This window comes from Oryctolagus cuniculus, chromosome 4 (genome assembly GCF_964237555.1).
Source record: "Oryctolagus cuniculus chromosome 4, mOryCun1.1, whole genome shotgun sequence".
Lineage (NCBI taxonomy): Eukaryota > Metazoa > Chordata > Mammalia > Lagomorpha > Leporidae > Oryctolagus > Oryctolagus cuniculus.
This window is the reverse complement of record NC_091435.1, coordinates 62488789-62512122: the sequence shown is the minus strand read 5'-3', so window position 1 is coordinate 62512122 and position 23334 is coordinate 62488789. Positions and strand designations below refer to the sequence as shown.

Genomic DNA, 23334 nt, shown 5'->3' with positions numbered 1-23334 from the left:
TTTCTCATGTTTTAAATATTTTTGTTTTGTTTATTTGAAGGGCAGAGTGACAGAGAAGGGGGGGGGGAGAGAGAGATTAATTGATCTTCCATCTGATTCATTCCCCAAGTGCCTGCAACCAGCTCTTGACTGGGCTGAAGCCAGGAGCCAGGAACTCCATCTTTGTCCCCCACATGGGTGGCAGGGGCCCAAACACTTGGGACATCTGCCTTCCCCGGACACATCAGCAGGGAGCTCTGTGGGAATCAGAGCAGCTGGGACTTGAACTAGTGCTCTGATACGGGGTGCTGCTGTGGTTGTGGCCAAACTCTGCTCCACAAAGCCAGCCCCTCTCTTGATGTTCTAAACAAAAGTTGAGAGACAAAGGTAATTTTTCCTGTGGGTTCAAGAAGCTGTGACAAGTCATGACCCTTGCCCTGTGACAAAGCTGTGAGTGGTGGCATTGCACAGTAATGAATAAAATAAGGTGGAGAGAGAGAGAGATGACAACATTTGAGTCTCTGTGCCTAGCCCTGTCCCCAGAGGGTTCTTTGTTCCTGTAGCTCTTCCTCTGAGTCTGAGACATAACCCAGGTACTCAAGGAAGCACCCCTTTCACTCAAATGTATGTTTCACTTTGCTTTTCCCTTTCTTTTCTTAAAACAGGAAGCATAGAATATTAATTTTGAATTAAATATATCTACATGCTTACAAAACATATATTTCCCTTAAACACTCTATCCCATAAAGTTTGAAAAGATGTGGTTTCATTTTCAATCAGTTCAAAATATTTTCAAGTTTCCCTTGCAGTTTTGTCTTATTGAATTTTGTTTCATGAAATGTCCAGAATTGGGCTGTTTAATTTCTACATATTTTTCTGTTATTGACTTCTACTATAATTCTACGGTGGTCAGAGAACCTATCCTATATGATTTCCTTTTAATTGTATTACAACTGTAGTCCACTTTGTGGCCTCCTTTGGACGGTCCATGCACAGCTGAGTAGAATGTGTGCTTGATGCTCTTGAGGTGATGTGCTCTAGAAACGTCAGTGAGATCCTCTTGACTGGTGTCGTCAGTTCTGCTATATCTTTACTTATTTGCTGCCTACTTGTTCTATCAACTATTGGGACAGGAATGGTGAAGTTATGCTCAAATGGATTTGAGATCTGTTTTCTGCATAATACAATTAACTATCTTTTTTTTTTAGAGTTTTTTTTTTTTAACTTTTATTTAATGAATATAAATTTCCAAAGTACGACTTATGGATTACAATGGCTTCCCCCCCATACCGTCATTCCCACCCACAACCCTCCCCTTTCCCACTCCCTCTCCCCTTCCATTCACATCAAGATTCATTTTCGATTATCTTAATATACAGAAGATCAGCTTAGTATACATTAAGTATGGATTTCAACAGTTTGCTCCCACACAGAAACATAAAGTGAAAAATAATAGATGATTTTTTTTAAATGATGATGAAATCAGAGCAGACCTATTGTCATGTTTAATCCCAGTGAGAGTCAAGTTGGGAATTGATAATTTCTTTTTTTTTTTTTTTTTTTTTACAGAGGATCAGTTTAGTATGCATTAAGTAAGGATTTCAACAGTTTGCACCCCCATAGAAACACAAAGTGAAATATATTGTTTGAGTACTCGTTATAGCATTAAATCTCAATGTACAGCACATTAAGGATAGAGATCCTACATGAGGAGTAAGTGCACAGTGACTCCTGTTGTTGACTTTACCAATTGACACTCCTGTCTATGGCATCAGTAATCTCCCTATGCTCCAGTCATGAGTTTCCAAGGCTATGGAAGCCCTCTGAGTTCTCCGACTCTTATCTTGTTTAGACAAGGTCATAGTCAAAGTGGAGGTTCTCTCCTCCCTTCAGAGAAAGGTACCTCCTTCTTTGATGACCTGTTCTTTCCACTGGGATCTCACTCGCAGAGATCTTTTGCCAGAGTGTCTTGGCTTTCCATGCCTGAAATACTCTCATGGGCTTTTCAGCCAGATCCGAATGCCTTTAGGGCTGATTCTGAGGCCAGAGTGCTATTTAGGACATCTGCCATTCTATGAGTCTGCTGGGTATCTCACTTCCCATGTTGGATCACTCTCCCCTTTATTTACTCCATCGGTTAGCGTTAGCAGGTACTAGACTTGTCTATGTGCTCCCTTTGACTCCCAGTCCCTCCACCATGACCAACTGTGAACTGAAATTGATCACCTGGAACAGTGAGATGGCATTGGGACATGCCACCTCGATGGGATTGAATTGGAATCCCCTGGTATGCTTCCAACTCCACCACTTGGGGCAAGTCAGACTGAGCATGTCCCAAATTATACATCTCTTCCCTCTCCCATTCCCACTCCCATGTTCAACAGGGATCACATTTCAGTTAATTTTCAACACTTAAGAATAACTGTGCATCAATTACAGAACTAAACCAGTCATATTAAGTAGAACAGATAAAAAAAACTACTAAGAGGGATAATGTATTAAGTTGTTCATTAACAGTCAGGGCTATGCTGATCAAGCCACCGTTTCCCATAGTGTCCACCTCACTCCAACAGGTTTCCCTCTTGGTGTTCAGTCAGTCGTCACCGATCAGGGAGAACATATGGTACTTGTCCCTTTGGGACTGGCTTATTTCACTCAGCATGATGTGTTCCAGATTCCTCCATTTTGTTGCAAATGACTGGATTTCGTTGTTTCTTACTGCGGTATAGTATTCTAAAGAGTACATATCCCATAATTTCTTTATCCAGTCTATCGTTGATGGGCATTTAGGTTGGTTCCAGGTCTTAGCTATTGTGAATTGAGCTGCAATAAACATTAGGGTGCAGACCTCTTTTTTGTTTGCCAATTTAAATTCCTTTGGGTAAATTCCAAGGAGTGGGATGGCTGGGTCGAATGGTAGGGTTATCTTCAGGTTTCTGAGGAATCTCCAGACTTACTTCCACAGTGGCTTGACCAGTTTGCATTCCCACCAACAGTGGGTTAGTGTCCCTTTTTCCCCACATCCTCGCCAGCATCTGTTGTTGGTAGATTTCTGCATGTAAGCCATTCTAACCGGGGTGAGGTGAAACCTCATTGTGGTTTTGATTTGCATTTCCCTGATTGCTAATGACCTTGAACATTTTTCATGTGCCTGTTGGCCATTTGGATTTCCTCTTTTGAAAAATGTCTATTGAGGTCCTTGGCCCATCTCTTAAGTGGGTTGTTGGTTTTGTTTTTGTGGAGTTTCTTGATCTCTTTGTAGATTCTGGTTATTAACCCTTTATCTGTTGCATAGTTTGCAAATATTTTTTCCCATTCTGTTGGTTGCCTCTTCACTCTCCTGACTGTTTCTTTTGCAGTACAGAAACTTCTCAATTTGATGCAATCCCAATAGTTGATTTTGGCTTTGACTGCCTGTGCCTCGTGGGTCTTTTCCAGAAATTCTTTGCCTGTGCCAATATCTTGAAGGGTTTCTCCAATGTTCTCTAGTAACTTGATGGTGTCAGGTCGTAGATTTAGGTCTTTAATCCATGTTGAGTGGATTTTTGTGTAAGGTGTAAGGTAGGGGTCTTGCTTCATGATTCTGCACGTGGAAATCCAATTTTCCCAGCACCATTTATTGAATAGACTGTCCTTGCTCCAGGAAGTAGTTTTAGATCCTTGATCAAATATAAGTTGGCTGTAGATGTTTGGGGTGATTTCTGGTGTTTCAATTCTGTTCCATTGGTCTATCCATCTGTTTCTGTACCAGTACCATGCTGTTTTGATTACAACTGCCCTGTAGTATGTCCTGAAATCTGGTATTGTGATGCCTCCAGCTTTGTTTTTGTTGTACAAGATTGCTTTAGCTATTCGAGGTCTCTTGTGCCTCCATATAAATTTCAGCACCATTTTTTCCAGATCTGAGAAGAAGGTCTTCAGTATCTTGATTGGTATTGCATTGAATCTGTAAATTGCTTTTGGGAGAATGGACATTTTGATGATATTGATTCTTCCAATCCATGAGCATGGAAGATTTTTCCATTTCTTGGTATCCTCTTCTATTTCTTTCTTTAAGGTTTTGTAATTTTCATCGTAGAGATCTTTAACGTCTTTGGTTAAGTTTATTCCAAGGTATTTAATTGTTTTTGTAGCTATTGTGAATGGGATTGATCTGCTAATGGACAACTTAATACATTATCCCTCATAGTATTTTCTTTTGTCTGTTCTACTTAATATGACTGGTTTAATTCTGTAATTAATACACAGTTATTCTTAAGTGTTGAAATTTAACTGAAATGTGATCCCTGTTAAACATAAGAGTGGGAATAAGAGAGGGAAGAGATACATAATTTGGGACATGCTCAAGCTGACTTGCCCCAAATGGTAGAGTTAGAAACATACCAGGGGACTCCAATTTAATCCCATCAAGGTGGCATGTACCAATGCCATCTCACTAGTCCAAGTGATCAATTTCAGTTCGCAATTGATCATAATGAAAGGACTAAGAGTCAAAGGGAGCACATAAGCAAGTCTAGTACCTGCTAACACTAACCGATAGAATAAATAAAGGGGAGAGTGATCCAACATGGGAAGTGAGATACTCAGCAGACTCATAGAATGGCAGATGCCCTAAATAGCACTCTGGCCTCAGAATCAACCCTAAAGGCATTCAGATCTGGCTGAAAAGCCCATGAGAGTATTTCAGGCATGGAAAGCCAAGACACTCTGGCAAAAGATCTCTGTGAGTGAGATCCCAGTGGAAAGAACAGGTCTTCAAAGAAGGAGGTACCTTTCTCTGAAGGGAGGAGAGAACCTCCACTTTGACTATGACCTTGTCTAAACAAGATAAGAGTCGGAGAACTCAAGGGGCTTCCATAGCCTTGGAAACTCATGACTGGAGCATAGGGAGATTACTGATGCCATAGACAGGAGTGTCAATTGGTAAAGTCAACAACAGGAGTCACTGTGCACTTACTCCTCATGTAGGATCTCTGTCCTTAATGTGCTGTGCATTGAGATTTAATGCTATAACGAGTACTCAAACAATATATTTCACTTTGTGTTTCTATGGGGGTGCAAACTGTTGAAATCTTTACTTAATGCATACTAAACTGATCCTCTGTAAAAAAAAATAAAATAAAATAAAAAAATTAAAAAAAAAAAAAAAAAAAAAGAAACTATCAACTCCCAACTTGACTCTCACTGGGATTAAACATGACAATAGGTCTGATCTGATTTCATCATCATTAAAAAAAATCATCTATTATTTTTCACTTTATGTTTCTGTGTGGGAGCAAACTGTTGAAATCCTTACTTAACGTATACTAAGCTGATCTTCTGTATATTAAGATAATCGAAAATGAATCTTGATGTGAATGGAAGGGGAGAGGGAGTGGGAAAGGGGAGGGTAGTGGGTGGGAGGGACGGTATGGGGGGGAAGCCATAGTAATCCATTATTCGTACTTTGGAAACGTATATTCATTAAATAAAAGTTAAAAAACAAAAAAAAAAAAGAAAAAAAAAAGAAAAAAAAAAAGAAAAAAAAATATATGCTAAATTGATCTTCTGCATATAAAGATAATTGAAAATTAATCTTGATGTGAATGGAAGGGGAGAGGGAGTGGGAGAGGGGAGTGTTGTGGGTGGGAGGGAAGTTGTGGGGGGGGGAAGCTATTGTAATCCATAAGCTGTACTTTGGAAATTTATGTTCATTAAATAAAATTAAAAAAAGTACCTAAAAAAAAAAAAAAAAAAAAAAAAGAAGTTCTTCCTCAGCCATGGCATTGTCTGTGTATACAAAGGCTGTTGATTTTTGTGCATTGATTTTATACCCTGCTACTTTGCCAAACTCTTCTATGAGTTCCAATAGTCTCTTAGTGGAGTTCTTTGGGTCCCCTAAATACAGAATCATGTCATCTGCAAAGAGGGATAGTTTGAGTTCTTCCTTCCCAATTTGTATCCCTTTAATTTCTTTTTCTTGCCTAATATCTCTGGCTAGAACCTCCAGAACAATATTGAATAGCAGTGGTGAGAGTGGACATCCCTGTCTGGTACCAGATCTCAGTGGAAATGCTTCCAACTTTTCCCCATTCAATAGGATGTTGGCTGTGGGTTTTTCATAGATTGCTTTGATTGTATTGAGGAATGTTCCTTCCAAACCCAGTTTGCTTAGAGTTTTCATCATGAACGGGTGTTGTATTTTATCAAATGCTTTCTCGGCATCTATTGAGATAATCATATGGTTTTTCTTCTGCAGTCTGTTAATGTGGTGTATCACATTTATTGTCTTGCGCACATTAAACCATCCCTGCATACCAGAGATAAATCCCACTTGGTCTGGGTGGATGATCTTTCTGATGTGTTGTTGCATTCTATTGGCGAGAATTTTATTGAGGATTTTTGCATCTATGTTCATCAGGGATATTGGTCTGTAATTCTCTTTCAGTGCTGCATCTTTCTCTGGCTTAGGAATGAAGGTGATGCTGGCTTCATAGAAAGAATTTGGGAGGATTCCCTCTTCTTCGATTGTTCTGAATAGTTTGAGAAGAATTGGAGTTAGTTCTTCTTTAAACGTCTGGTAGAATTCAGCAGTGAATCCATCTGGTCCTGGGCTTTTCTTTGTTGGGAGGGCCTTTATTACTGTTTCAATTTCTGTCTCAGTTATGGGTCTGTTTAGGTTTTTGATGTCTTCCTGGTTCAATTTAGGCAGGTTGCATGTGTCCAGGAATCTATCCATTTCTGATAGGTTTCCCTGTTTGCTGGCATACAAGTCCTTGTATTAATTTCTGATGATTCTTTTTATTTCTGTGGTGTCTGTTGCTACGTTTCCTTTTTCATCTCTGATTTTATTGATTTGGGTCTTTTCTCTTCTTTTTTTAGTTAGTTGGCCAATGGGGTGTCAATTTTGTTTATTTTTTCAAAAAACCAGCTCTTCGTTTGGCTGATTTTTTGTAATGTTTTTCTTGATTCAATCCTGTTGATTTCTTCTCTGATTTTAATTATTTCTCTTCTCCTACTAGATTTGGGTCTGGTTTGCTGTAGGTTTTCTAGATCCTTGAGGTGAATTGAAAGCTCATCTATTTAGTGCCTTTCCAATTTCTTGATGTAGGCACCTATTGATATAAACTTTCCTCTTAACACTGCTTTTACTGTGTCCCATAAATTTTGGTATGTTGTGCTGTTATCCTCATTTACTTCCAGAAAGTTTTTGATTTCTCTTTTGATTTCTTCTATGACCCATTGTTCATTCAGGAGCATGTTGTTCAATCTCCATGTGTTTGCGTATGCTCTAGGGATTCCTGAGTTGCTAATTTCCAACTTCATTCCTTTATGGTCTGAGAAGCTGCATGGTATGATTCTAATTCTTTTGAATTTGCTGAGACTTGCTTTATGGCCTAGTATGTGGTCAATCCTAGAGAAGGTTCCATGTACTGCTGAGAAGAATGTAAAATCTTTAGCTGTAGGATTGAAAGTTCTGTATATATCTGTTAGATCCATTTGGGCTATAGTGTCGTTTAAATCTACTGTATCCTTGTTGATCTTCTGACTGGATGATCTGTCTATTTCTGAGAGTGGAGTATTGAAGTCCCCCAGTACTACTGTATTGGGGTCTAAGTCTCCCTTTAAGTCTGTTAATAAATCTTTTAGATAAACTGGTGCCCTGTAGTTAGGTGCATATACATTGATAATTGTTATATCTTCCTGTTGAATTGATCCCTTAATCATGATATAGTGTCCCTCTTTGTCTCTCTTAACAGTTTTTGTGGTAAAATTTATGTTGTCCGATATTAAGATGGCTACGCCCGCTCTTTTTTCATTTCTGTTGGCATGGTATATCTTTTTCCAGCCTTTCACTTTCAGTCTGTATGGATCTTTGTTGGAAAGATGTGTTTCTTGTAAGCAGCAAATAGATGGGTTTTGTTCCTTAATCCAATCAGCCAATCGGTGTCTTTTAACTGGACAGTTCAGGCCATTCACGTTCAATGTGACTAATGATAAGTGGTAACTTTGCCCTGCCATTTGCCAAAGATAAGTTCTAATATATGCTTTGAATTCCCTGTGATCTTTTGCTGTGAGGTTTCCTTCCTTGGTTTCCTTCCTTTACCTTCTTTCATATTGATGACCGTGTTTCTGTGTTTCTGTGTGTGACACATCTTTAAGCATCTTTTGCAGGGCTGGACGAGTGGCAACAAATTCTTTCAATTTCTGTTTGCAATGAAAAGTCTTTATTTCACCTTCATTCACAAATGATAGCTTTGCAGGATATAATATTCTGGGCTGGCAGTTGTTCTCTCTTAGTACCTGGGCTATATCTCGCCATTCCCTCCTAGCTTGTAGAGTTTCTGATGAGAAGTCAGCTGTGAGTCTGATTGGAGATCCTCTGAGAGTAATCTGACGTTTCTCTCTTGCACATTTTAGGATCTTTTCTTTATGTTTCACTGTGGAGAGTTTAATTACAACGTGTCGTGGTGAGGATCTCTTTTGGTCGTGTTTATTAGGGGTTCTGTGAGCTTCCTGTACTAGGATTTCTCTGTCCTTCTCCAAACCTGGGAAATTTTCTGCTAATATCTCACTAAAAAGGCCTTCTAATCCTTTCTCCCTCTCCATGCCTTCAGGAACTCCTAGAACCCGAATGTTGGGTTTTTTAATAGTATCCTGAAGATTCCCGACAATATGTTTTAGATTTCTAATTTCCTCTTCTTTTCTTTGGTCTGACTGTATCCTTTCCTGTTCTCTGTCTTCTAAGTCCGATATTCTCTCTTCTGCTTCACCCATTCTGTTTGTAAGGCTCTCTATTGTGTTTTTCATTTGATCTATTGAATTCTTCACTTCAGTCACTATCACAGTTTCCTGTTGTACTAGTTGTTTCGTTTCATTTTGATTCCTCCTTAATATTTCATTTTCACGAGAGAGATTTTCTATCTTGTCCATTAAGGATTTGTGTAGTTCAAGAATTTGTTTTTGAGAACTTCTTAATGTTCTTATCAATTTTTTGAGATCTGCTTCTTGCATTTCTTCTATGTCATCATCTTCATAATCTTGAATTGGGGTGTCTTTTTCATTTGAGGGCGTCATGGTGACTTCCTTGTTTTTATTAGCTTGGTTTTTGCGTTTGTTATTTGGCATATTGGAGATACTTGGTTTCTTCACTGTGGTGCTTTTTCTTGTTATACTATGACTCTAGATTAAATGGACTATCTGTTTTTGATGGAGCCTTAGGGCTTGAGATGGGTGTGGCCTGAGAGCTCTGTTTGGTGTGCCAAAGGTGACACTCCCAGGTTAGGCGTGGTAAATCTCTCTCTCTCTCTTTCTTTTTTTTTTTTTTTTGATTCAAAAGGGAAGTAATTCCGCACAGCTGAACGAAGTTGGAGGTAGTTAGCAGGCAAATGATATACCCACAGGAGCCAGAGATCAGAAGCTCTTTCCCAAGAACCCCACAGGGAATCTGTTCGGCCCTCAGAGTGGGCTCAAATTCTCCTTCAGCCTCCCACTGGGTTGCCAAAGTTATGGAATTGTAGCGTCTCTGGAGAGTGCTCACGTGAATTCCGTGAGTTCTCTCCCCCACCGTCTCTTTTTTCACAGTCTCAGTTCAGTAGCACCACAAATTTACTAGGTCCTAATCTCCTGTTAATTCGCCCTGCTCAGAGTCAGGTTTTTCTGCTAGGCTCAGGGCCGGTGCAGACCTGAGGTCGCTCTGCTTATGACGTATGTCCAAGATGGCGCCTGCTCTTTGTCTTGCTTGCCCTTGAGAGGTGAGCAGAGAGAGAGAAACCCGTGTCCGTACTAGTCACCCTTTTTTTTTTTCTCTCTCTCTCTCTTCCAGTTAGCCTTGTGAACTTCCCCCCCCCCGGGGGTCGTTCCCTCTAGTCTCCTCTCTCCGCTTGCCTGCCGGTGTCTCGGGCTATTGAGGTTCGGCTCACCTCGCGTTCCAGCGCTGGTGTGTTGAGTCTGCCGCTGGTGTCCCGAACTGTGGGCTCCCACGCTCTCCACGCAGGTCCGCTGTGAGTCACGCGTTCCGGAAGAGTTTCTTCTGCTGTTTCCTCCCCTACTCTTCCTTGAACCTGCGGTATCTCCACTTTTATTAAACTATCTCTCCCCAGACTATCAGTGTGCTCCCTTCCTATTCCGCCATCTTGCCGGAAAAACCTAACTATCTTTTTTTAAGATTTACTTATTTATTTGAAAGGCAGAGTTACAGACAGAGGGAGAGACAGAGAGAGAGAGAGGTCTTCCATCCTCTGGTTCACTCTCCAAATGCCACAATGGCTGATACAAAGCCAGGAGCCAGGAGCTTCCACCTGGTCTCCCATGTGGGTACAGGGGCCCAAGCACTTGGGCCATCCTCCACTGCTTTCCCAGAGAACTGGATCAGAAGTGGAGCAGCCAGGACATGAATAAGTGCCTATATGTGATGCCAGTGCTGCAGGAGGCGGCTTAACCTACTAGGCCACAGGCTCTAGCCCAGCTCTCTATTCTTTTTTTTTAAAAGACAAAAAAAGTCTGCTACAGTTACACTCACTTTTTAAGGACAGTTGAGTATTTGTATCTTAAGAGAATAGTGTATAAATAACAACATATTGGAGAGTTTCATACTTGGCTAATTAATGGAGGTGTCAGTAGACCAGAACTGCCTATGAATGGCTTCGTTTTCAAGTTTTTTGACCTTTGGGAGGGGTTCTGGGAAGTCAGGTCAACTCTGGGGTGGTAGGTAGCGGTGGGAGAGTTGGCTGTGCTGTCTTCGCAGCACTACTTCTGGTTTAGCATCCCTAAACCACCCAAAAAGGTGTTGAAGAAGAGTGAATCATTGAAGCCACCTGGGCAAGATAGCTTTGCACCAAAATGAGCTTTCGCAGAAATTCATAGCACTGATATTTTTTAAAAAACTTCACTCCTTATTAGTGCATTTGCAAACAAATGTTTAAGCTGAAAATTCATGGTAGTGGTAACTCCTACAGTCTCACAATATTTCAGCCAAGAGGCAAGCATTATTCTGTTGATTAGAGAGAGAGAGAGCATCAGAGGAATAGATACTCATCACTAGACTTCTGAGTGATGGAAACGTAAGGACAAGAACAATGTGCTGAGAATTAGATGGCATTGTGCAGCAGTTTCTCGAGCATGTTCTGAAGTTTTTCCTGTGATAAAAGTAAAAACACCTTAAGACTTTTTTTTCAAAGCTGTTACGCTTCTGAAATGTGTTTTAATATTATCAATTTCTGGCAAGGGAGCTGACATATTTCAACTCAGAGCACACACACACACACATACTTACACGCAAGCACACACACACACAGACACATGTGTACACACACAGATGTTATTTTAAAAGCAACAATCCGGCAGTTTTCCATGATGTGATCACATTCCTGACCCTCTCCAGCAGCAATGCTTGGGAGAACATGAGGCATTTCAATTGATTATACTAATCTGAAGTTTCATACAATAAAAGTGAAGGCAAGGAACAAAGGTGGCAGTCCCTGTCTGACAGCATTTAAGAGCAATGAAAGGTGTGACGGTATCCTCCTGCACTTTGTAGCTAGGACTTGGCTGCATGTTGTTTGTTTGCATTAGAGTTCAATTTGAAGAACGTTGCCTGAGAATTTTTGTTCTTATCTAACAACATAATAGACCTGTGATTAATTAATGTTTTATATATCATAGTTTATTTTCTTTTGTGGCTCTCAGGTTTGTTTAAATAAACTGTCTTCCATGTCTGCTTTCACTAATGAATCATAACAGTTATTACTAAAAGTGGATACTTTGTGCTTATTCCTATATTTCATTGGGAAAAACATAATCTTTTTAATTACAAGACAAAATGAGTTCCAATGATTGAACTAAAAGACTCAGACACATTAAAGAGTGAAACAAATCATTCTCCTTGACTAAACGCAGATAGTGATGTAATTTGTTTGCATGATGATGTGAGTGTCATTACTAGGTTGTATTTTTGTGTAATTTAATTATTCATGTTCATGTTCTGTAAGCAATTTTGCTGAGAGAAATATCTCAGCAATGAGTAGATTCCATGGAAGTTTCCCATGACAATGTCATGAAGATTAATGCCCAGAGCATGCGGTCTGTGGACCTCCACTGTCATCATTCCCTGGGGATTTGTTAGAAACTCAAGTGTCACTGAATGAACATTTCTGCACTGGTGGGAGCTCAGGAATCTGTGCAGCCAGCTGTCTTGGTGATTCAATGAATATACTACAGACTGAAAATCTAATGTTATAACATTTCAGTTTCTCAGGTATTAGAGCTGACTCAAGGCCCTATTCAGCAGTCATTCAAAAATCTGGGCTTTCCCATTCCATGGCTACTCGAATCAACCCCTGGGCTCCTTTAGTACAGAACTATGTCAACTACTACTGTTGTAGTAGGGATTATGACATTCAATGGGTCAGCCAACTACATAGCTATACTTGTCCTTCCCTCCTACCTCGCCCAATTGATGGAGTTGGTTTGGGACCATTCCCATGGTCTCATTTTGGAGCAAACACTTCCCCACTGCCACCCCCAGATTCACTGGAGCCATTTGAAGTTGATCCTTGCTCCCGCCTTGAGTCCCAGACAACCTCTGATTTATTTTTTGTCTCTATAAATCTGGTTTTTGCTGGACTTTTTAGATAAATGAAATCATACAATATGTAATCTTTTGTGTTTGATTTTCTTCAGTTTGCACAATGTGTTTGAGAATCATCCATTTTGTTGCACATATCACAATTTTATTTCTTTTTATTGTTGCATAGTATTCCATTATATAGATACCATGTTTTGCTTATACATTCACCGGTTGATGGATATTGGGTTGTGTACACTTTCTGAATATTATGAGTAATCCTGCTATGAACATTCATGGACAAATCTTTGTGTGGATATACTTTCACTCACATTTTCTTTTTTATTTAAGATTTATTTTATTTATTTGAAAGGAAGAGTTGCAGAGACAGAGAGGGAGAGAAACAGAGAGACAAATCTCCCATCTGCTGGTTCCCTCCCAAAATGGCTGCAATGGCCAGACAAAAACCAAGAGCCAGCATCCAGGAGCTTCTTCCAGGTCTCCCACATGGGTGCAGCAACCCAGGTATTTGAGCCATCTTTTACTGTTTTCGCAGGAGCTTTAGCAGGAAGCTGGATCAGAAGTGGAGCAGCTGGACTGGAACCAGTGTCCATAAGTGTTGCCGGCATCACAGGTGGTGGCTTAACCTGCTGCATTACGATGTCAGCCCCACATTTTTATTTCTTTTGGGTGGATACCTAAAAACGGGATTCTTGGATTGTTCATAAGCTTCTGTTTAACTTTTTAAAAAACATACATGTATGTCTGTTTTTTTGGAGTCTGAAAATTGTGAGAATTAAGTGACCCACGTATGACTGACAATTTAAATAAACTTTTTCTAAATCTTCATGAGGATCTACATAGACTAGGATTACTTTATGAAAAACTGCAAGTTGTTGATGGTATTAATCAAGTTGTATTGTTGGATGAAGCATGTGTTTGATACCATCTGTGTCTGTCCTATCACTTCTTTGTCAGTTATTGATTACCTAAATTTACAAATAAAAATAGTAGTTCAGATGTATAATTTGGCTAAGAAAAGTTTTATAGACGATTTATTCAAATTATATCTGACAATTACAAAAGGTTTTCCTTTTGCATAAATGGTCAGTTTTAATTGGTAGCTTCATTTAATTGGTATATTTAATTGGTATATTCTTTCAGTTTGCAAAGACTTGTATTGATTTTGTCTTTCTCTGAAAAACTGCTTCTCTACCTCCGTTCATATTATTGTTCTGAAATAAACTCTGTTATTTTAACAAAAGCACCTTATCAATCCTTTTGCTTGTTTCGTCCTAGTCATTGCTTTTTCATTTATCTGCCAGTCAGATTATATGTGTTTAGTGATTTATTTCATAACACTGTAAAGAAAGTATCTCCAGCTTTTATATTGTTACACAGCATGCTAGCTTCAAGGATGCCTGAATGTCCTCCTAGGAGACTTCATAAATTTTGGTAAGTTTCTCATTAATGTTCTCTGTATGTATCAACTGGCACCAGTATTTTGAAACATAATCTGTAATGAAGTAGGTTTACTCTCAAGTGGCAATGAAGTTACAAATTTCAAACTTTTTTTTTTCCTATTTGCACAATACTTTTTGTTGAAGCTGGCATTTAATTAACACTAACAAGTGATCTGGCCACTACTATGGCCACTAGTGTTCATATTTCTGGTATAAATCTCTTCTATTCTGTATGTCTAAAGATAATTTTAAACCTCCTAATTATGATATATCCAATGTAAAGAGGATTCTAACTTAGATTATGTGATATTAATATGTACTTTTGTATTTGACTTTTAGAAGTGATGAACTGATAACTCCCTATTACAAGAGACACGAGAAGAGTGAAATGTAATATATGAGAATTTATACCAAACATCCTCACATCCATACTGTCCTTATATCCAAAGAAGTTTTAATTATTGGGGGTTCAGCCTATTCATGTGCTAGTCTGAGTAATCACACTCAGTCTATGCAAAGTAGGTTCCTATGGCACTACCTATTATGGCTTTTTTTTTAAAAAAGATTTGTATTTCTTTATTTGACAGGTAGAATTACAGACAGTGAGAGAGAGAGACAGAGAGAAAGGTCCTCCTTCCGTTTGTTCACCCCTAAGTGGCCACAATGGCCGGAGCTGCACGGATCCGAACTGGGAGCCAGGTGCCTCCTCCTGATCTCCCATGTGGGTGCAGGGGCCCAAGCACCTGGGCCATCCTCCACTGCTTTCCCTATCAGAGAGCTGGACTGGAAGAGGAGCAATCAGCAATCGGGACTAGAACTGGTACCCATATGGGATGTTGGCACTGCAGGCGGAGGATTAACCTAGTGCAACACAGCACCGGCCCCCTATTATGGCTTTATTACAAAATAGCCCTCATATCCATAGATTCAACCAACCACAGCTCAAAGATGTCCAAAAAAATTTTATCATGTGCGTATATACAAACTTTATGACTACTACTTCCATAACATTGACATTGTTTTAGACATTATAAGTAATCTAGAGATTATTTAAATTATACAGAAGGATATGTGTAGATAATAAGCAAGTACTCTACTGTTTTATGTAAGAAGTTTGAGCATTGGATTTTAGTATCTTGGGGGGGGGGTCCTAGAACCAATCCCCTGTGAATACCAAGGGAAAATTCTTAGTAAATCTTAGAATGTTTATTCTGTTAGTTTGTTTCCTGATGAAAATGTTCAAATTTTAACCTAAAATCATCTTTTGGACCAGCTGAGGTACATGTGGCATACTTTGGGAAACACAGCTCTATCTTGTGACACTGGGCCTTGAGTCACCTAAAAAGCCCTTTGTCTTCCAGTCATATCGTCCACATTGCAGCCTGGAAGGATGCCATCAGGAAGAAAATAGCACTTCTGAATCTGAGTTTTTTTTTTTTTTTTATCTTTTATTTAATGAATATAAATTTCCAAAGTACGACTCATGGGTTACAATGGCTTCCCCCCCCATACCGTCCCTCCCACCAACAACCCTCCCCTTTCCCACTCCCTCTCCCCTTCCATTCACATCAAGATTCATTTTCGATTATCTTAATATACAGAAGATCAGCTTAGTATACCTTAAGTAAGTATTTCAACAGTTTGCTCCCACACAGAAACATAAAGTGAAAAATAATAGATGATTTTTTTTAAATGATGATGAAATCAGATCAGACCTATTGTCATGTTTAATCCCAGTGAGAGTCAAGTTGGGAATTGAAAATTTCTTTCTTTTTTTTTTTTTTTTTTTACAGAAGATCAGTTTAGTGTACATTAAGTAAAGATTTCAGTCGTTTGCACCCCCATAGAAACACAAAGTGAAATATACTGTTTGAGTACTCGTTATAGCATTAAGCCTCAGTGTACAGCACGTTAAGGACCGAGATCCTACATGAGGAGTAAGTGCACAGTGACTCCTGTTGTTGACTTTACCAATTGACACTCCTGTTTATGGCATCAGTAATCTCCCTATGCACCAGTTATGAGTTTCCAAGGCTATGGAAGCCCCTTGAGTTCTCCGACTCTTATCTTGTTTAGACACGGTCATAGTCAAAGTGGAGGTTCTCTCCTCCCTTCAGAGAAAGGCACCTGAATCTGAGTTTTTTTAAGACCAATAGCTGGAATGATTAATAAATGAAAGAGGAAAGGAAAATTAGCATAGTAAAATCCTCATCCATCCTCAAATTGTTAAAAAAAAATGTAACTAGGAACTGCTGGGTATCAATCTAGAATTTTTTAGTTTGGAACTCTTTGGTGGTTATATGTATACTTTCCTTCTGTGTGCATTGAAAATAATCATATCTGTCTGGAGGAATTCTTATGAGGTTTTAAGATATCTTCCTGGGCTAAGAATATCTCTCATATACTTTCTGTGCTAATGTAAAAACTAAATTACATTGTAAAATATTCTTCAAGCTGCCTCTCTACGAAGAGTAAACAAGATTTTCTTTGAAAATTCCAATAAATCTAAGAAAGAAGGTAAGAATGGAAAAATGTAAACATTTCTAAAATGTACTTTTGTCATGGAGTCAGCATGATCTAATAATATGCTGTAAATGTTGGATGTTTTGAGATGTTCAGATAAAAGGAAGGAAATAAGGTATTATAACTATCAATTTTTCTATGCCTTGCCAAACAATTTCTTTTAAATTACAGAATCAAAACATGTGGCTCAGCCTTCTTGTCACATTATCCCTAAGAACATACACAAAACATATAAATTCATCAATGGAGTTGAATAACAATGAGTAGTATTGTGGTCTCAATAATAAATAAATAAATATTTTATTTTTTAATTGATAAATCAAGAGTTAAACAATATTTTATAGGGAGTAAAAAGTGAAAGGTATTTGGACAATTTATTTCAGCAAAAGATATATCAACATAAAATAGATAAAGCTAACATGATATCTCATCTTAAATATTATTGTACTTTTTATTCTCCTCTATAAGAAAAAAGACCTGAAAGTTATTATTTGTGCTATGAATTTTTTAAACTTTTATTTAATGGATATAAATTTCCAAAGTACAGCTTATGGATTACAATGGCTTTCCCCCCCCATAACTTCCCTCCCACCCACAACCCTCCCCTATCCCGCTCCCTCTCTCCTTCCATTCACATCAAGATTCATTTTCAATTTGTGCTATGAATTTTTTAAAATTTTATTTCGATTACATAAGTTTCATATATTTCATATATACAGATTTAGGAATATAGTGATACTTCCCACCCTATCCTCTCTCCCACCCACACTCCAACCTTTTGTGCTATGACTTTAGGAATGATTTAGGCTCTCAAAGGAACAGAAGTCCAGTAGTCAAGTAAATGGCTGTGACGTCAGTTAGAGTAGAGCCACTTCTTTGCTTATGTGACATCATCCCAGGATTCTTAGGAATGGCATCAGCTTCACCTGCCATCAGCTCACCTGAAGTACATAAAGAATATGGGCATGGAAGCAACGTATTGTCAATATAATGTGTGCATTCATTCATTCATTCATCCAATAACTGCCATGATGCTATGTGTTATGTGGTGTTTCAGGTGATAGGGATATCGCAGTGCATATGAGGAGGGACTTACATTTAAGTGAGGGATAGTCAGACAAACGGCATATAAATAATTACACAAACTTGGAAGTCAGCTTGTGATATGGCTTATGGTAACAAAAACAAAAAACGAAAACAAAAAACACCCTAAAACAAGGTAAAGTGGGTAGGGAGTACCAGAGTGTGGAGGGGTTGTTGCAGATTTCTATTTTCTCTAGAATGATCAGAGATAGACTCACACATAATGTGGTGTGAAGATAATAAGATGGGAGGTCATACAATGCCGAGTAGGCATGCAGCAGGGGGAAGAGCTGTATATTGGTCCCGAAGTTGGAAGTGTTCTTAGCATGTTTGAGGAATATCAAGGAGTATGCGAAAATGATAGAAGAAGAGATCAGAGATGTTAGAACGGGGAGGGGTGCCACTTGAGTGCCTAGAGACCACTTGCAGGGCTTTTGTCTTTTATTCTGAATAAGATGGGAAAAGCTTATAGTATTTCAGCAAAGAGGTGATATAATCTGGCTTGTAATTTAGAAGGAACAGTTGGATATATTCAGGACTGGCTATATGATGTGCAAGACTCAGTGGAAAATGAAAATATGAGACCATTTGCTCAAAAGTCATTAAGAATTTCAGGGTGGCAACAGCAGGGCAGTAACCCGTGCATCAGGTCCTTGATAATGAGGTCCCGTGTGTCTCAGGAGTCACATGCCTTTAATGCTGGCCCATTGTATGAGGATAGAGATAGAGATAGAGATAGAGATAGAGATAGAGATGAGTATAGAGGGAGTGAAGAAGGGTAGAGGCTGTGAGACCTGTAAGGAGTCAGCGTGATCATTCAGAGGAGAAGAAATGCTGGGTTAAAGTGCAGATCTAGCTGTGGGAGTGGGGAGGAGAGGGTGCACACTGTAATTGTGAAGGTACAGCCAATGGGATTTGTTAATGGATTGGTTGGAATTTGTTAAGATAGAAAAGGGTTTACCCTGGTTTCAAGGGTAAATAGTTTGTATTTGAACTTCCAGATGTCACTAGAAATAAAGTGAAGATGACATGTAGACAATTGGATATATAATTCTGGAATTGATTCTCCCCCCCCCACCATTGAATTTGGGCATCTCATCTCCATAAAGAAGGCATTCAGAACAACAAGAGCAGGTAAAATGAGATACAGAAGGTTGGAAGTGGGCATGCAAAGGGGAAGGACAAAGCTGGGGTAGAAGACTCTATTTAGAGATCAGGGACAGCAGAAGGAACAAACAGAGGAGGAGTCGGGCAGTGCATGAGGAATGGGATGATCCAGAGGCCGTGAAAGGAAAACGTGTCCAGAGGAAACATAAAGCATAAACTGTGTCACGAGACCTTAACAGCTGAGGATTGATCATTTCCCACTGGCTTCAGCCATGTGGAGGTTTTTAGTGTTCTTTGGGAGGGGCTGTTTTGGTGGAGTAGTGGAAATGATAACCTCTCTCACAGTAAACACAGATGGCTGGAGAGCAATGAGGGGTGAAGAGTGTTCCTAGATTTGTCTTTCAGTTGTGAGATATAACGATACTATTATCTGAAAAGAATTATCTAGTATAAAGAAAAAGTTTCATGCTGGAGGAGCTAGAAGGCCATGGCTAGAGTGACATCCCTGAGTAGATGAGAAGTGTTACTGCCCAGGGCCCAAGGGGAGGAGCTGGCTTTGACTAGAAGCACAGACGTTTCATTTATGTTAGTAGCAGGGAGAGCCAGAATATGAGTCCAGATGCTCAAAGGTTTGGGTGGATGTTATGTTGGGATAGAAATTCTATTCTGATTCTTTCTTCTCTGCACCTGAGGAAATAGATTCAACAACAGAAATTGAGGATAAGGGATGTAGGATTGTAGTTGAGTCCAACTCCCGTCAGAATGGACTCCAGTCCCAAGTAAACAGTCGTACAATCCAAACTGTCTGAATGGACGCCTGAAGTTTCAGTAGAGAGATGAATATGTGAAATAGTTGTCTAGGAGGGGGCAGCAGGAATGGATTAAAGAATTAGAGATGCTAGTTAGCAGTGAAGACCCACTTGAGATTAGAGTGACACCTGCCAGACAGAGTGTTTTCCACCTTTCTCTTTGCAGGTACAGAAGAGTCATCTTTTACTGCTCGTGCACTAAGGGTTGATGAGAGCAGGGCAACCAAGCACTTGTTTCGTGCCCAGTCACACTGGAGAAACAATAGGCAGATAGATTAAATAATAATAAGCAATGAGCCACAGTCCCCAAAGCAATAGCAAAGTAGCATCTGTGGTTCAATGAGAAGTGCAAAGAGACTAGATCAGCAGACTTTAAGCTAAGGCGTTTCAATGTCGTGATGCCCTGAATCCAGGAAAGCATGGATAATGGATTTCCTGTGGATTCTCACTGTTTGCATACTGAAGACTTAATCATAAATGTGTCCGAGATGAGGTCACAGTGTCAGGTACCAGGATTCTCTGACGATTTGTATTAATCTACAGTTGAATCTTTATACATGTGTTCAACCCTCATTCCTGGATTCTATTTTTGTAAGCTCACTTACTTGGTAAATTTGTAAGTAAATCCCAAACCCATGCATGTGGTGCTTTTGCAGTCATTTGAAGTCATGCTCAGAATGGTGAAAAATCTGTTGCCTGACATGCAGGTTTTCTGGTTTCAGCTCTTGTGCTGTAAAGGAGTCTCCTTCCTGCGGTCTATTTAGTGCTCTGTTTCTTTTCATAAACTTTTTCTTGGTAATTTGCTATTTAAACAGACCTTCAAGTCTGTGTTGAATTGCTGCTACCCAGTGTTCATAAGCACAAAAAGGCTGTGTTATGTCTTACAGAGAAAATATATGTACCGGATAAGTTTTATTTAGGTCTGAACTATACAAGGGCACTTCAAAAAGTTTGCGGGAAAGTAGAATTAAAACGTAAGTTTATTTCATGGAGTTGGTGCCCTGGCACAGCAGGCTAAGGCCCCAGTCTGCAGCAATAGCATCCCATATGGGCACCCATTTGAGTTCTGGCTACTCCACTTCTGATCTAGCTCCCTGCTAGTGTGCCTGGGAAAGCAGCAGAGAATGGCCCATGTCCTTGGGCCCCTGCACCCACATGGGAGACCCAGAAGAAGCTCCTGGTTCCTGGCTTCAGATGGGCCCAGCTCCGGCCGTTGCGACCATTTGGGGACTGAACCAGTGGATGGAAGACCTCTCTCTCTCTCTACCTCTCTGTCTAACTCTGTAACGCTTTCAAATAAATAAAATAAATCTTTAAAAAAAAACCCCAAGTTTATTTCAGTGCAAAAAATTCTGAAAGACATATATAGTTTTTTCATAATATGCATTTTCATGAGCTTTTTCAACCCTCATTGTATGTATAGATTAAAAAACTGGGAAGGGGCAAAATAAATTTATCTTTTAATTTTCTGTTAAGTGCTTGAAGTTCCTGGATAGTGCTTTGGCCATGAGTTCTGTGTTGATGAATTGATAACCTGTATTGAAAAGGTGCCTTTAAATAGAAATATACATAAGACAAGGTTACCTACTGAATGGTTGGTGAAAATGTTATGTCCAGAAGCTCCCAGGAGCCCAACTCTAATTTCCCCTAGAAACAATTGCTTGTATGTGTTAAATTAGTGTTTATGATGACTTTTTTAAAAAAAAATTAATTTTTTATTTGAAATGAGAGTTACAGAGAGAATCACACACACACACACACACACACACAGAGAGAGAGAGAGAGAGAGAGAGAGAGAGAGAGAGAAATTTTCCGCAAATGGCTACAATGTCCAGGGCTGGGGTAGCCTAAAGCCAGGAGCCAGGGGCCAGGAGCTTCATTCACGCTTTCCACATGAGTGGCAGGATCTTAATCACTTTGGCCATTTTTTACTTCTTTCCTATGAGCATTAGCAGGGAACTGGATCAGAAGTGGAGCAGCAAGGACTCCAACCGGTGCCCGTATGGGATGTTGACATATCCAGCGCTGGCATAACGTGCTATGGCATAATGCCAGCCCCTGCTATGACTTTATATAAAATGACTACTGTGAATGATGACAATTTTATATTCAAGATCATTCAGTTATTCATATAAAATGTGTCTGAAGCACTGACCTCTTCATCTGGTTCACTCTAGCCTTCAGTGCTGCCTCTGTCCCCTTCTCCCTGTCCTTTGGTCCTGTAGACCTTCCATGTACCTGATCTTTTGGGCACCTTGTCAACCCCACAGACCTCTTCTTCCTCCATAAACATGGAGCATTTGCCATTGACATTTTGTGCTGGGGTCCTTGAGATTTTAGAATTGTACTCCCACCTGGGCCAGCGCCTTGGCTCACTAGGCTAATCCTTTGCCTTGCGGCGCCGGCACACCGGGTTCTAGTCCTGGTCGGGGCGCCGGATTCTGTCCCAGTTGCCCCTCTTCCAGGCCAGCTCTCTGCTGTGGCCAGGGAGTGCAGTGGAGGATGGCCCAAGTCCTTGGGCTCTGCACCCCATGGGAGACCAGGATAAGTACCTGGCTCCTGCCATCAGATCAGTGCGGTGCGCCGGCCGCAACTTGCCGGCCATGGCGGCCATTGGAGGGTGAACCAACAGCAAAAGAAAGACCTTTCTCTCTGTCTCTCTCTCTCTCACTGTCCACTCTGTCAAAAAAAAAAAAAAAAAAAAAAGAATTGTGCTCCCACCTCAATTACTTTCTGAAAAGAAGCCATAAATGGTTAGTCTCTTGGGTGCTCTTGCCTTTGGTGTTGTCTTAGCTGTCCCCAACCTAATCCCTGACCCATGCCTTTTATAATCTCTTTGCTTCCCTGTAATGTCTTTGTGATGTGTCAGTTGTCTAGACTGAACAGCAATCTTCCAAATGCTCTTTCTAATTTGTTTCTGGCTAGGATGGGCTGTAGAGATATTCTCTTGGAATAGCTGAAGTGTGGTAATTTTGTAGTTTATATACACCTTCCTGTTTTCGTTTCAAACACTTATCTAGGTGTTTGTATGAATGGACAGTGCTTATGTTATTAAAGCCCCTAATTAGCTGAATTTAATTTAATCAAAAATTGTGATTATCCTAGGTAGCCCTAATATAATTTATTTGTTAATTATATACATAATTATATATTATATATGTAATATGTATTATCAAAAATTAGTATGGATTTTTTTATATTTCTATCTTGGGCCACTTCTTTTCCTGTACTGAAGTCAATGACCAGGTATACTGTTTAAATCTAAGCCCAATTGTAGGATTTACTTCTGACTTCTGTTTTTCAGGGTGTTGTGGTTTGCATTGTGTTTCCCAAATGATATGTTGAAGTCCTTAACCCCTGGTATCTATGAATGTGGGGGACCCGGATGGAGTTCCTGGCTCCTGACTTTGGCTTGGATCAACCCTGATCGTTAATGTCATTTGGAGAGTGATCCAGTGGATGGAAGATATAAGATATCTCTCTCTTTCTCTTTCCTTCTCTCTCTCTCTCTCTCTCTGTGTGTGTGTGTGTGTGTATGTGTGTAACCCTGTCTTTCAAATAAATAAATTAAAAATCTGAAAAAAAATAAAATGAGCTCATGCTGGGTTATGGGGGCCCTAATTCCAATGCCAAGTATTCTTAGAGAAGGAGATTTACAGACACAGGTGCACAAAGGCCATCTGAAGATAGAGGCAGCAATTAGAGTTATGTTTCCACAAGCCAAGGAATGCCAATAATAACGAACAACCAGCACAAACTAGAAGCTAGAATTGGTCAAGGAAGTCTTTTTCTGTGGAGTTTCTGGAGGGAGCCTGGCCCTGCCACC

General features: G+C 39.7%; 1 long non-coding RNA gene across 2 annotated transcripts in view; it reads right to left on the bottom strand.

The window, feature by feature from the left end:
• Positions 1-23334, bottom strand: part of LOC103350563 (uncharacterized) — a 164398-nt gene that overhangs the window by 55028 nt on the left and 86036 nt on the right. The gene's annotated exons all lie outside the window — the stretch shown is intronic.